The following is a 14,976-nucleotide window of genomic DNA, read 5'->3' on the forward strand; positions in this document are numbered from 1 at the left end:
GTATTTTGTCCGACAGAACAGACTTAAACTCTGCGAACAGAGATTAAACTCTCATGCAAAAATCAGACTGCTATTTATCACCAAATGGGCGTTTTAATGAGTGGAACATGTAGAATATGTTAAATGACAGGAATTATGACAGGTGATAAATAGCAGTCTGATTTTTGCATGAGAGTTTAATCTCTGTTCGGAGAGTTTAAGTCTGTTCTGTCGGACAAAATAAATGTGCCGTTTTCGTGGTCTGGCCGTTCCAAATTTTTAACCGGTTCCACAATTAAAACTGCCCCTGTTCCACTGTTCCCATATATCAAAGTTTATCCGACTAGACACCCTTAAGGTATTAACAAATTTTCAGCTTGCTATTAATCAACTTTTTTTTTCATACGCGGGATCCAGACCTAACTCGCCTGGTGAGTACGTAAAAATATAAGAAATATGCTCTGTTTTTTAAACCAGGAGGAGTAATCCAAATTTACCGTGCCTGTTTGGTATTGGTCCAACCTCAGGAAAGTTTACTCGACTGTTATGAAATTTTGGCAATAGTGACATTTAGTAAATTTTGACACTAATGGCATTTCAAAGGTTAAGTTATATAGGCGATTTTTTGTGTTTTCTGCGTTATTTCTTTAATTTTTAGATTTTTTGTCTGTTTTTATATAAAAACAGTTGTTTTTAGAACTCTACCGATATATTAGTATAGTAGACTCCCGTAAGTTCGGCCACCTCGGGACTGGACCCTAGGCCGAACTTAAAAGTGGCCGAACTAACCGATGCCTACCTAAAAAATGCCCATTTATTGTTTGTACGGATCTAGCAAAACACAAAACACAGGGATACTCTGACATATATTTCACATATGAATAGACAGAAGGTTACAAAACAATCCAAAACAAAGTTACAGAACTGTAAGTAGGCCTAATAAAATTACTATACATTGGTGGTTTTGATTCGTGCTATCTGCGAAAAATCTGCTATTTTTTTTCTTTTTTAATGATTTTTTATATTCAAAGTCACGCCACCTTTTAATAAACATTATATCGATGGCAGTCGCTTCTTTTTGCTGTTCGATATAGGTAGCTGCCAGTTTCAAAGCTGCTTTATCTTCAATGTGGCTTATTTTATTTTCTTCATCTTCCTCTTCTATCTAAGCAGCATCTGCGTCGTTATCTTTCTCATTTTCCTGGCGAATGGCACACTCGGCGATTTCATCGTTGTTCAAAACCTTGTTGTGTCCATTTTTAAATTTGATCCACTCCAAAACATCTTCTTCAACAATGAAACCACAGTTAGGTAGTTGCTGAAGATCGTGCATTTCATCAGGTTCGTTAACAAGAATGTTGTTTGGCTCATCTGATCTTGTGTTTGCTTGGTCAATTTTATCTTCTATATTTGGCTAAAGTTTTTTCCAAGACCTTAACAAAAGAAACGTGGACGCTCTCTTAGTGTATTATTGGTCGCATAAATCAGCGTGGATGGACACATATTTGTTCAGGGAATAGTTCATTTACGAATTTGTTTTTAAAGTAAAAAAAATATTTGACAAAACTAAAACTGCCCATCAAAGCACTTCTACTTCCTGACAACGCCCTTTCTCACCAGGAAGGTATTCAGTGTGACGATGAAAAAGAAGTTAAACTGCTGTTCCCAGTCTTCAAAAGCCGATAGATCAAGGGGCCATTAAGTGCTTCCAGAGGAAGTATCGCCGAAAACTGCAATGACAATGACAAATAGTGGTCATTGTGGATGCTCGAAGCATTTGAATACAAGGCGACCGTTATCGTCTCTTTGCTGACTTTAAACTCCGCAGCAGATGTTTCTTTCGGGGTGCAAAGGTTTTTCTGGGCAGAAGTTTAAAATTTACCTCAGGTTCGTCGACGTTGTCTATTTGCTCTGGGCTCAAGTTTAGGTCACCGATGATTTTTAAAAATCTTGCAGAAAAATGATTGGTGGCCGCTACAAGCAGAGAGCCGGCCGGACTAAGCGGAGACTGAACTAACCGAGGCCGAACTTACGGGAGTCTACTGTATAATAAAATATTTATGCATTACCATCGTAGGCCGACATGATCGACCAAAAAAGAAGATGTATTTGGTGATTTTTATAGTGACTTTCTTGGGTGTGAATCTGTAATCTGTCTTTTTAGTGTACTCCTCCTGGTTTAAGAACAAGGCATAGGAGAAAAACACGACACTTTTAATTTATAGAGCAGAGTGAACGACCTTCCAGGAAAAACTAAAATCAAAGAAACCTCTTACTTGTTCTACGGGACTACGTCAATTTTAAACGACATCGAAAAAAGATTAAACTGTGGAAGAGCTATATTGAAAACAGAAAAAAGACAGTGTTGATATTTTTTAATTAGTCATCAGACCACAAATTTGTGAAACTTTCGAAAAATCTCTAAAAGTTCTACTACAGGTCGCTGGTTCACCGATATAAAATGCATTTACATAGTTGTGAAATCAGTCTCTTCATTGATTCTAGGAGCAAATATTTATTTTAGAGTTTGGATTACCTATTATATCTTTTTTTAATGCGCAAAAAATGTTTTATTAAGATGAAGTAATTTTCTAATTCCATTAAAAAAATGACCCTTTGAGATACCCAATTCACTACCCCAAAGTAATGAATACGTAATAAAGTGTTTTCTCTGTTAAAATTTCATGAATATTAATCTGGAAAGAGAAACAGTGTAGTATACTGTGTTTACAGACGACTTAAGAACCTCGCTATGTTTCAAATCTTAAAATATAAAAGCCACAGGGAAATCCTTTGTTCTGTGCTGATTACGCATCCCTATCTGTTATCATACAATAATACCCAAAGAGTTGTTTCAGCGGTTTATACCACCGCTGGCCAAAATTTCAGTTACTTTTTGCTTGTCGTGATGATATTTTACAACATAAAGGAATGGGATTTTATGAAATATTAAATTGTTTTATAGAATTAATTAGCAAAATATAGAACAAAAATACAGTGATGAGCGCGCTAATAACCGGCAAAATAGCTCAAAAGATGTAAAACATAATACATTGCGAAACAAAAAGAGATGAATCTAGTGGAGGTGGAAATTATCGTTATAAACGTCTAAAATAACATTACATTACATAGTTTCCCACCTTTAGACGTATCAGAGGAGTATGAAAACTGTCACTGTGACAGTAGAATTTTATAAAATACTTCTGTCACAGACGTCTATAGGTGGGAAACTATGTAATATAATGTTAATTAAAACGTTTATAACGATAATTTCCACCTCCACTAGTTTCATCTTTTTTTGTTTCGCAATGTATTATGTTTTCCATATTTTGAGCTATTTTGCCGGTTATTAGCGTGCTCATCACTGTATAATACTTATCGAAATAAATATAAAATCAGTCAAATATCTCGATAGTACAAAAATATTTCTACTTTGTATGAATCATTACGCACCTATTTGTATCCGCAAGGTCATAGATCACTGCTGAATGTTTCCAAGATTCTTTGTCTTGTACAGTTGCTGTCCGTTTTCATCCACGCTTATATACCTTTCTTTCGCTTCTTTAATTTTGTTTTCCACATCATTTTTGTGTTTATGTTTTCTATGTTCATATATCAGTGTCAGAATCTCATGAGTCACTCCTTTTTTTTTTTCTTCCGTTTTTTTTTCTAGTAATAATTTTTGCTGACAGACCCAAAGAAGGAATCTTGCAGGGTCAATCTTAATGACGTTATTCACTTATTAAACGGAAGAAAGATGCCTATAGAAATAACAAAACGATAGAAAATATCTACCAAAACAACACAATAAAACCTGCCTTGAACCCTTTTTAACACAATAAAAATAAACGTAAAAGAAGAACTACCTGACCAAATTGAAGCTCACAATGGGATAAGATAGGGGGGTTCCATGAGCCCTCGAATGTGCAATTTGGCTATGGATGAAATAATAAAAATAAGTAAGAACGGAGAAAGATACCAAATGGGAGATAAACAACTCAAAATAATCTGCTATTAAACCACCATAACAGTCCAGCACATTCTTACAGAATGTCCACTTAACTCGTATGAACGAAGCATCAACAACATTTCTGAAGAACCAAGTCAGCTGAAGAATTATATTAAATTATAATTTATTCAGTACAATTAATTATCTTAAAGATATACATTTATTTTATAAAATGTAATAATTATATTGTAATTGTTCAACATCCGCTAATAACCTTCAATGGTTGATGCGGCTTATGTAAATAATTTTTTTTTTATTAATTCAGTTAAATTGTGTTTTTGATTAGGAAAGTTTTGGGTCAGTTCTGATTTTTTCATTATACAGGGTGTTTGGTAAAGAATGGGCCATAGCTTAACCTTAGATTCCTGAGGTTAAAATAGGTCGATTTAAGCTAACTTACCTTAGTACAAAAGTTGATAATAACCGAAATACAGGCATAGTGCAACAACACGAAATTTGGTAAGTGGTGCTGGTACTGTACACTAGTGTACACCCTACTAAATTATCTTAAACAAACGTTTCTGGCTACTACCAGAGGCGTACGACGGGGGAACGTGAATGGTTGACCCTTCCCAAATACTATGCCACTGGTGGAATTGCTATTTTAGTGCAATTTTTAGAATCTCCAATACTTTCTTTGTAAATAATATTCTCTTCAATCGTAACGATAAAGCCATTAGTTTTCGAGATATTTGAAGTAAAAACGTGTGCCTTTTCATTTTTAACTTCGAATACCTCGAAAACTAATGACTTTTTCGTTACGAATGAAGAGTATATTATTTGCATAGAAAGTATTGTATAGTCTAAAAATTATGCTAAAATAGCAGTTTCATCAGTGGCGTAGAATTTGGGAAGGGTCAACCATTCACTTTCCCCTGTCGTACGCCTCTGGTAGTAGCCAGAAACGATTATTTAATATAATTTGGTAGGGTGTACAGCGCCTACACTTTCTGCTAAGTATGACATGGGCATGTCAAACTATTTTAAAGTATTTTTTTTAATAATCTAATCTTTATTTAAAACTTTAAGAACTACGTGTGCCCAATATTATACAACTATTTGACATATTCTTATGATACTTGGCAGAAAGTGTAGGTACTGTACACCCTACTAAATTATGTCAAATAATCGTTTCTGCTTAATACCAGAGGCGTACTCTGCTATTTTAGCATAATTTTTAGATTCTCCAATGCTTTCTATGCAAATAATATACTCTTCATTCGTAACGATAAAGTCATTAATTTTCGAGATATTTGAAGTTAAAAATGAAAAGGCACACTTATTATTCTGATTAACGTATTATGCTCCTTCGTTTTAGCTTCAAATATCTCGAAAACTCATGGCTTTATCGTTACGAATGAAGAGTATATATTATTTACATAAAAGTTATTGGAGAATCAAAAAATTTCACTAAAATAGAAATTCTGCCAGTGGTGTAGAATTTGGGAAGTGTCAACCATTCACGTTCCCCCGCCGTACGCCTCTGGTAGTAGCCAGAAACGTTCGTTTAACATAATTTATTAGGGTTTACATTACCAGCACCACTTACCAAATTTCATGTTGTTGTTCCATGCCTGTCAGGAAATATTAAAAAATAAATAATATAAGTTTAATTTTGACACCCTGTATTTCGGTTATTATTAAATTTTGTTCTAAGGTAAGTTAGCTTAAATCGACCTATTATAACCTCAGGAATCTAAGGTTAAGCTATGGCCCATTCTTTACCAAACAACCTGTATATGTATTTTGGGGTGTTGAATCCGAATATGAGGTTTGCGGACAAAATTTCGTGACACAACATTGAAAATATCGCGAAAAATGCGAATAATTTCTGCCTTTTCCCACTTTTTGACATAAACCTCGAAATCTATTAACTTTTAGTAAATGGTCTGTTAACAGAAATTAAAGTACCTACTTAAAATTCTCTACAAACGTCACTATTTAGTTTTTTTTCGGATATCCCTTTCGGTCTGTTGTGCAAGTTGAAAATTGGCTATTTTAGCGGTCTCTACAAATCCGACTTTTTAGACAGGAGAAATGTTAAAAACTTATTCGTCTATTAAAAAAAGAAGGAATGGTTGTCGGGGAAACGAGTCAACATTATATTTTGGAAAAAGACAAAAGCTTTTTTTATTGAAATATTTACATCTGGTTTTTTATTGAAAGTGTTACGGATAGTGCACACCACCGTGTTTAAAACGACGCACTAAAACTTGTTAATGGATCACACCGCACACATCACGGAACTTGTCCCAAGACGAGTCGCAAAGCCTCTACAACTCTCATCTGGCTCTGATAAAATCCTAATGGACCATATATTATTCCTTCATGCGATGAGTGGTTGTGATACTAGTTTTGCATTGTTTAATCATAGGAAACTGAAATTTCTTAAATTCCTGCAGAAAAACACAGACTTGCAATTAACCATTGAGGCTTTCAAAGACCCTAATACACATCAAGATGAGATTGTCACAGCAGGAAACATGTTTCTCATGGCTCTATATGGAAAAAAAAGAGACCAGTCTGAACGATTTGAGATACAGACAATACGTATCTTCATCATACAAAAATAAAACCGACATTGCCTCATTACCTCCTACCGAAGCTGCTGCACGAGAACATTTACTGAGAGTTTAATATCAGGTGTAACAGTGGTTATCCTTAAATTAAGCGTTATTAACCCTATAAATTCCTATATATGAAGGTGGAAAAATAACTAATAGTCTCGTGCTAGTGCCTACCACTTTGGAACCTGCACCAAACTTAATACTCCGGTATGTTTCATGTAAAAATGTAAAAAGGGCTGCCAACGTAATTGTGGATGCAGGCAGGCAGGCCATTGTTCCCCAATTTGCACATCATGCAAAGGACTGTGTGACAACTTTGACCCCTCGGAAGACAGCTCTGACATAGACGCAGAAGAAACTAATGAAAGAGACAGAGGTATGTAGAATCTCACAAGTTATTTTGTAGTCATTCATCTCTCCTTGATATATGGTCACCAGTCAGTATCTCACCACCTATTTTATTTTCCAGGAGAACGACCTCTGACGCTGACGATGAAGCAATCAGACCCTGAGCAGGACCCGATGCCATCGAAGAACCTCAGCACAATGCGGAAGGTATGTTTAGCCTCACAATCTATTTTGCAATCGTCATCTCTCCTTTAGAAGTGACACCAACTATTTTCGTCTCCAAAACAAGCAGAATATGTATCGGGACCCATCGCCACCGGAGAACCACAGCCATGACCTTCTAAAAGACAACGGCTCATATAATTTTGTATTATACAACATTTCGTATTATAATTTGTAAAGTTAATAATCACGATATTTCAAGTTTTATTTTGTTCGAGTCCTACCTTTTATGATAAGTTTGTAGAATTTCGACCTCTTTCTATTTTTAATTATTTGTGTAGAAAACTAGGAGAAATTTATCAAACGGTAGCATTCTAATCAACACCCCGAAGTATGAGCGGGAACACAATGTGTGTATTAATGAGTGTATTAATACTCATACGCTTATGAAACGCACCTTGCGGATCATAAGGGCCTTCACATTTTACTTTTTTTTAACTAGTCTTGAGTGAAATGTCTTTAGTCTTTCCTATCGGCCTCTCTTGGCTACCTCTTCTTCTTCCGACTCCGAATGGCTATTCGGTTTGCGAGGGCAGACGGGTCACTATATTTCTTTCTACAACCTACCTGCTCTTCACCGAATGGTTGCTGGTATAAGCAATCCCCCACTTACTGACCAACGGCTTCGGTCGGATGAGTTGGTAAGTGGCAGGGCACTCTTTTGTCCTGAGACTGAGAAATAGGCCTCGAAGGCGGATGAACCCTACAGAATGGTCAACGGTATAAGAATGTAGAAGGCAACGGGAAACCACTGCATTAAAGACTCATGGAGTATCCCTAGAAATCGTCATGGCTTGCAGAAATGACAATCAACAAACTACTAATCATGGTTCTCGGATGCCAAGATTCGGCATACTGACAGTAACGACAGGGCTTCCCAGGCCGTTAGTCAGCGAAATCCCTGTTCCCTAAATATATACAAATCCACCTACAAAATCGCTACATGGAATGTAAGAAGTATGTATGAACCTGGGAAACTGAGGAATATACAGCAAGAGATGATGCGACTAGATATCGATATATTAGGAATAAGCGATAAAAGATGGGTCAGTTCTGGCGAACTCAATACAGACCATGGGCGAATCTATTACTCTGGAAGCAGCGACACCCAACACAGATATGGAGTTGCTATGATCCTCAGTGAAAAAGTAAAGAGATCAGTAACAGGCTTCGTTCCGGTGTCCGAAAGAATTATAATGTTGCAGTTATTGACAACTCATGGAAAAATGAACCTAATTCAGATTTATGCGCCAACTGCTGACAAAAATGAAGAAGAAATAGAAAACTTTTATAGCGAACTTCAAAAAACATTACAGTTCACAGCATCTAGAGACATAACAGTGATCATGGGTGATTTAAATGCAAAAATTGGCGAAGGAAAATGCTACCCTAATGTAGGGCCATATGGACTTGGCGAACGAAATGACAGAGGGGATCGCCTAATAGAATTTTGCCAGGAGCATAATGTTATAGTCGCAAATACATTCTTTAAATTACCTAAACGACGTCTTTATGCAGGGAAATCGCCAGCTGATAAAGACAAAAAAATCGTCAAAAATCAAATTGACTACATCCTAATAAAGCAAAGATATCGAAACTTAATTCAGGCAGTAAACGCATATCCAGGAGCAGACGTATCTTCTCATCACAGTCATCTTATTGCTAGGTTTAAACTTCAACTAAAAAAGACGCAAAAAAGCCGCAACAACAATAAACTTAACATACAAAAACTTAAGTCAGAAGAAACAAAAGAAAATTTGAAACATGAAATCAACACAAATCTATATAGAAACCCAGGAAATAATTGCAACGTAGAACAGCAGTGGCAAATCTTCAAAACCTCTATATTAGATCCAAGTAAAAAAGTACTTAAAACAACCAAATATAAGAAAGAAGAATGAATGACGGAGGAAATTCTAGAGTTGATGAATGAAAGAAGACAAGAATGTGTGTGTACTTTGTACGCACGTAAGAAGTTATACTTCTACTACATATGTGATTTTTAAGACAATACCAAAAATTTAAAAAAATAAAAGAATAAAACGCACACAAACACATTGAAAAATTCCACAAAGAAAAAATGATTTTTGAACGATAATAATTGTTGGCAAAAATTTTAAATACGCATTTTCTGAAAAAAAAAGTTATATAACAAATATACTTACAATCATAACATGCATAAAAAAATAAAAAAATAAAACCTGCATCGGGAATTGAACCCGTGAACTTCGTGGCACTTTGATTCGTAATCGAAGCGTAGACTCACTCGTCCAATCCCACATTATTTATCGTGTGGAAAAATACGGTAACTGAACGTTTTACTGTTTGACAGTTGTTTGAAAATTAAATTATGTAATTCAAATTTTGTGGAAGAAAATATAAAAATATAAAAAAACAGTAAGAAAACAATATATTAGATGAAGATTGGTAGAACTTTTGTTGGTAATCAAATTAAGTATGTAAATCAAAGCATTGCATACCTACTAGATAAATAAATCTACGCCAAAAAATCATAATTTAAAAATAAAAATCGAACCTAATTTGGGATTTCTCTCTAAAATCCGCATTCTTGAGAAAATAAATGTATGTATTTCAACCTAATCCAAATGTATAATTACAATATGATTAAAATAAAAACTACTTACCAAATTAGAATGAGTTTTCCTTGTCCAAAATAGTCCAAAAGTCCAAAAATATAGGTATATGAAAACTATTTAAAAAGGCAGTATAACTATTAACTAACTTTTGTTTGTTGTTTCTTTTCACACAAATTTTAAAACGCAACAACCATAAATAATCTAACTACAGCTGTGCCACAGCCGTCATATTGAATAATTTTTGACATGTCATTTGAAAATCCAATCAGAACAAAGTTATAATGCGCATGCGCCCGGTCGCTAGGTTTTACCATATAAAAAATTCACTCTCTATCGCCGGTAAAGAAGTATAACTTCAAAAAAACAAAACAAATAAGACCCGCTATAAACAGCTTCAAAACTAAATAAGAAGAAAAATTAGGGAGGCTAAAGAAACCTACTTCTCTGAAAAATGCAAAGAAATAGAAGAACTTCAAAACAGATATGACAACTTCAACCTACATAAAAAAGTCAAAGAACTAGCCGGAATAGGAAATAGAAGAACCTCAAATATGTTGCTCGACAAAAACGGAAATATTATAATGGAGGCAGAACGAAAACTACGACGATGGAAAGATTACATCCAGGAACTATTTCATGACCAGAGAGAAGCTAGTACATCCGTAGATAGCCAAACCGGAGACGTAGGCCCAGAGATAACCAAATCAGAGGTTATTCAGGCAATAAACTCTATGAAAACTAACAAATCTGCTGGTCCAGATGAATTACCTAACGAGCTGATAAAGTTGGTCAACGAGAAAAACCTGGACATAATAGTAGAACTGTTCAACGCTATCTATAGTACGGAAATCATCCCTAGAGAAATGTTGACATCAGGATTTGTGTGTTTGCCAAAAAAGTGAATGCCAAAGAATGCAGTGACTACCGAACCATAAGCTAAGGGCCGGTATTTCAATAGCTACTTAAGCTTTTGCTTAGCTAAGCCTGTGTCAAAAGTTAAGGAGAAGCTTAAGCTGGGTGCCGTATTTCCATCATTCTCTTAACTAAACTGATGCTCAGCTGTAATGTTAATTGGTTTGGTACCTCTGAATATGTCAAAGTGCCAGAGCTAACTACTGTTCTGAGGTAAAAACCACTACTGTTGACATTTAATTTTATCTTGTCATCTGTATCGATGTTATTTTTACTTCACTTAATTTTGTGTACATGGTACATGTGTTTTTAGTTTATTGTCTATATTTTCTCTGGTTATATTTTTATTTTTATTTTGCATAAGCAATAGATCCGTCTTTGTAATTTTGTTTATTGCATATAGTCCTTAAAATGTCAAATTGGGATGTAAGTTTATTTTTGTAAAATAAATATACCTACCAAGCATTGTAGAAATAATCAATTTTCATGTGCCTACACCTTCCAAAAGTAGTAAGAATTTTAATAATCGTTATTACGAATAATAAATTCATAGATTATTATTTAATAATCCAATAATAACGTTTTTACTTAAAAGTTGGTTTTAAAAACAACTCTATAATTAATAATCTATAGAAATAACCTCAAAAAACAGAAAACAAATTTTAAGCAAAGGCTTAAAGCAACTCCCGCGCGAGCTTAAAATTATTTGGTTTAAGCCTATGCTTAAGCCTCAAATTGAAGTGGAAATACAGGCATCTAAGCTTAAGCAAAGGCTTAAAGTAAGCTTTGGCTTAAGTGAGGTTGGAAATACCGGCCCTTAAAGTGTATTTAAATAATAGACACATAAAAATAGACATTAAAAAAAATTCACTCGTCAATTATCGGCGCAAATGAGTTCAATTTTGTTACTCTGGGGTTTTTGGGGTCGCTGAAAACGAATATGACGTCGTAAGTGATCTCCGGAGTACCTGGTGCCAAGGGTAACTACTGTTTACCTCGTCATTAAAATTCATTAAAAAATTAGTCAAAATCATTATTCAGCTGGTTTTTAGAGTCACCAACGACGAATATGACATCGGACGTAATCTACTGAGTAATAAAAGAAGCTGATTAGTAATGTTGTCAGTATGATATTAGTAAGATATTAGTAAGATACGGACTGTTTAGATTTAAATTAGATATACTCCCTTTAAATGGCAACACTGCGCGATAGATGTAAACTAGAAAGTTGTATTAGTTGCCGATGGCAGAGTATTAATTTCAGGAGGAAAATAGAGATGGCAATTTCCTTCAGTTTTTTAACATTCTTGAACAATCTTTATTTGGGATATACAGAACTACAGAAATAGTTCTATAATGTGAATAAAAAAATCAAGGCTTGCGTATGACAGGGTCGAATTACTGAAGTAAGTCTGTTCTCCTCTGAGATTCTGGAAGAGTACCTATATACTACTGGTAATTGGAATAATAATTTCTTATACAGAACTATAGAAATAGTTCTATAATGTCAATAAAAAATTATCAAAATCCGAAGAAAAGCTTCAACCTTACGACACACTTAAAATGGCTGGTTTATTTTGGAGAGTAGGGTATAAAGAAAGACAAAAAAAAATTCGTAAAATGAATTAAATCTTTTATTTTCAATTAAAAAATTTAACGAAATGCGGCTTCGTAGCATCGTAAATCCGAATCTTGTTGACGCGGTTGTTTGGTATGTATAAGAAAGACCTCAGTAGTTGTTGAAATGGAAGCCAATTAAACTTTAAATGCGGAAAAACGAAATGAATTCTTGCGAGGATCCAATTTCCCAGAACGAAAATTATATCTTCGAGCATTTTAATTTCTGCGCAAACACAAATGACGAATGTAAACGAATGTAGCGGCCAACTTCTACAGATTGCTTTGGAAACTTTCAACTGCAATTACAAAATTGTACCGGTTTCTGAAATAATTCTAAAGTTCCTGCTTAACTCGTTTGGCAACTTCTTCTTAATATTTCACTGTCCCAACTTCAATACAGTAATTAAAATTCTATAGCAGGAGTCCACTTTTTTAACTGACGTCTTAACTGGGTAGGTGGTTATCCAAAGAAACGGTAGCTCCTGAATTCTTTTAAATAGATAATCTAAATGCCAAATTAATGGAAAAAATACAATTTTAGTAGTAAAAACTTGACAAACTTTAGTTACTAAATTTATATCTTCTTTTTTTTCAACCAAGGCGTGCATCGTCTCCCCTGTCCTCTCCCCCCTTCCACTTTCCCTTGTATAACTAATCGCATCAACTCGTATTTTTCATTTCTTAATATGAGACCAAAGTAGCTCATTTTTCTTTCCTTCATAGAAACTTTTATATATTATACTCTACACAGGGTGAGTCATGAGGAACTGTACATACTACTACCTCGTATTCTGGCCTCTATGGGGAATAAAAAATGACCATTAAAAAGTGTCTGCTCCCATTGTTTAATAATATACAGGGCGAGTTGTTAACTTTTACAGAAATTTTTATTCGTCATAATTTTTGAATAGTATTTTCTATGGGAAATAAGCCACAGTTTTACTAAAAAATGAATTTATAATAAAAATGCCACAAGGAAATAGCTTCAGAACAACATTTTGAATAGTAAGGTCGATGTGTCTCTTATTTTGGTCAATTGTTACACTATTACCACCCAGTCAACTGATTTATTCAAACTAGAAAAAAATCAGGTCCGGCTTTAAAAAATTAGTTCGTTTTGGTCTTAGAAAATAATTTCACCCTGTATAAGGTTTTTAAAAACTCTAATAAGATTTTTACAAATAAGACAAATAGGCAAATAAAATGGCATATTTGTTTTTCCCCGCAAAATTACTTAATTTTTTATAAAAAAATCAAATTTGACTATGAATTAAAAGTTTGGTGAAAAGAACCATAGATTTAAAAAAATTAACTTTTTTTACAAAAATTATTATTTTTTAAACAAATATTTAATTTATAAGTTACCGCCCAATCAACTGATTTATTGAAACAAGAAAAAAATCAGATCCGGCTTTAAAAAATTAGTTCGTTTTTGTCTTAGAAAAAAATTTCACCCTGTATATGGTTTTTGAAAACTCTAATAAGACTTTTACAAATTAGACAAATAGGTAATTAAAATGGCATAGGTATTTATTTTTTCCCCACACGATTACTTAATTTTTTTTATAAAAAATCAAATTTGACTATGAATTAAAAGTTTGGTGAAGTGAACCATAGTTTAAAAAAAAATAATTTTATTAAAAAAATTAATTTTTTTTTTAACAAATATTTAATTTATAAGTAATAATACTAATACTAAACGTATAGCACTGCTCGTGCTATACGTTTTAAATAATACAACCTTTTTAGCCAATTTCTAGAATTTTAAAAGGAACAGGTTGTTTTGAATAATATTAAACATCATCCAGTATTATATTTGTTTGTCAAAAAGGAGATAAACCAATAAATCTAAATTGAACAAAAACAAAAAGAAATTTTCCTGACATTTTCCCGTCGTTTTTTGCATCACTACCTTCTCACTATGTATTAATACTATGTATGTGTATAAAAATAATAATTTGACATTTTTGTTGTTTGAGTACATAATTTGACTTTTCATTCGCCATCGTTATTATTTATTTGTGTTTCTTACACTGTTTGTACTTTTTTGCATTTTCATATTTTACAAAATAGTTTGCCAAATCTAGTTGGCAATGAAGCCAACCGAGGTATGTACTTTAAGCCCAATGGGACATCACATTTCTCAGTTGCTGTTCGTCAACATCTTCATGTAACTTATGGAAATAAGTGGATAAGTCGCGGAGGGCCTCATGCATGACCACCTAGATCACCTGATTTTAACCCTGTCGACTATTCCCTATGGAGTGGATTAAAAGAAATGGTCTATAGAGAAAATATCAATACGCGACAAGAACTAAGTATGTAATTGGTAAAATTATTGATTCTTGTAACATTATTAGAAATGATCCCTTAACTCTCACGAGGTCTATTAGACAGTTGATGATCCGATAAAGATGGACTTCATTTAAAATTTGTTTTATTGCTGTATTTGTTTCTTAAGTTCTTTTATGTATCTATGTATACAATTGTTGTACACACATACATATTGTTAAAACTTAAACATGCAAGTAAATCCGTTTATGTTCAATGTTCTACATAATATGTATTTTATTTTCAGTAATTTTTCAAAAATAAATTTACTGTATTTTGCCTTTTGAAATAAAACGACACCTATGAATCACTAAACAAATACTATACAAGGCGATATTTTAGTATTATTCAAAACAACCTCTTCCTTTTGAAATTCTGGAAATAAACTTAA

Source organism: Diabrotica virgifera, chromosome 4 (genome assembly GCF_917563875.1).
Source record: "Diabrotica virgifera virgifera chromosome 4, PGI_DIABVI_V3a".
NCBI lineage: Eukaryota > Metazoa > Arthropoda > Insecta > Coleoptera > Chrysomelidae > Diabrotica > Diabrotica virgifera.